The sequence below is a fragment of the Microtus ochrogaster genome, linkage group LG7_11 (genome assembly GCF_000317375.1).
Source record: "Microtus ochrogaster isolate Prairie Vole_2 linkage group LG7_11, MicOch1.0, whole genome shotgun sequence".
NCBI classification, from domain to species: Eukaryota; Metazoa; Chordata; class Mammalia; order Rodentia; family Cricetidae; genus Microtus; species Microtus ochrogaster.
In genome coordinates this window covers 21037581-21038879 of record NC_022032.1, presented here as the reverse complement: position 1 = coordinate 21038879, position 1299 = coordinate 21037581, and the positions used below count along the sequence as shown (strand labels likewise).

General features: G+C 45.0%; 1 protein-coding gene across 1 annotated transcript in view; it reads left to right on the top strand.

Annotated features, from left to right (window-relative positions):
• Wwc2 (WW and C2 domain containing 2) overlaps nt 1-1299 on the top strand; it is a 164935-nt gene that overhangs the window by 135099 nt on the left and 28537 nt on the right. The gene's annotated exons all lie outside the window — the stretch shown is intronic.

Here is a 1299-nt window from a genome sequence, read left to right as displayed (position 1 = left end):
GTGTGTCAGGGTCTCAGCCCAGGCTGACCTACAGTTTGTTATATAGAACAGGCTGGTCTCTAACTCTGCTATCCTTCTGCCTCAGCTTTTCTGGGTGCTGCTTCATAGGTGTGTGCCCCCACATTCAAATTTCTGTCTTGGTACAAGTCCCTTTTCAGGTAATTTTATTGCAGAGACGAGGTGTCTTCTCATTCTCTTGTTAGCAGTACGAAGGCTTATTATGACTTTGATGAGAATGCACCTTGTCTTTTTCCCATCCTCGTCTCCTCTGCTTTTGTTCTGTTTCTGTCATAGCTAAGACTAGCATCGTGGCATGAAGATGTCTATTTTCATATAGACATCTGATCCATTTGGGTTATTTACACAGCCTGTGAGGAGGGGGGCAGATCGTGTTTCTTTCATTTGTGTGCGAATGTATAATTGTGTCTCCCGGAGCTTCCCACTGGTGGGATTCCATGCAAACTCAGGTCTTCTTGTTTTCAGGGCCAGCGCTTGCCCAACAGAGCCCTTCCCAGCCCTCTTGCCACTCACTGCAGTATTGTGGTATATGTTGTGGCCAAGGCACATAGGCAAGAAATCCAGGTGACCGACAGGGCAGAGACAACAGTTCCCTAGCCAGACAGCCTCACCTGCTTGGCAAGCCATGGGGCCAGGGAGAGACTTTGTCTCAAAACAAAGCAAAACCCAGCAAAGTCTCATGAGGAATGACAGCCAGGGTTGTCCGTAGCTCCATGAGCCCTTGCACACATGTGCAAATGCACACACACAAGGAGTGGCAAAAGCAGACATCTTTATCTTATTCCTGATTCTGTGTGTTTGTGCCGCATCATGTATACATGAGTGCACGGTGCCTGCGGAGGCCAGAAGAGGGCATCAGAGCCCCTGGAGTTGTGAGCAGCTTGATAGGGATTCTAGGGACTCAGGTCCACCGATCTGGAAGAGCAGCAAGCGCTCTCAGTCATGGAGCATGGCTCCAGCTCCGGCTCCTAATTTTACAGGGAAGTTTTCACCATGGAATGATGAAGGATTTTCAGACATACCCTTTATCAGACTGAGAAAGACTTTTTTTCTTAGGTACTTAAATGTTTTTATCATTAAAGACTTCTTGAATTTGCCAGTTACTTTTTTTTTTTTAATCTGCTTGGATTTCCATATAGTTCTCCATCCTTCATTCAATTGCTGTTGTTTTATTTTAGGCGTTAAATTAATCTTGCATTCCTGGGGTAAATCTTACTTGATTTAAAAACAAAACAAAACCAAAAAAGCCCTAATATGTGTGCTTGCTAATACTTTGATGAT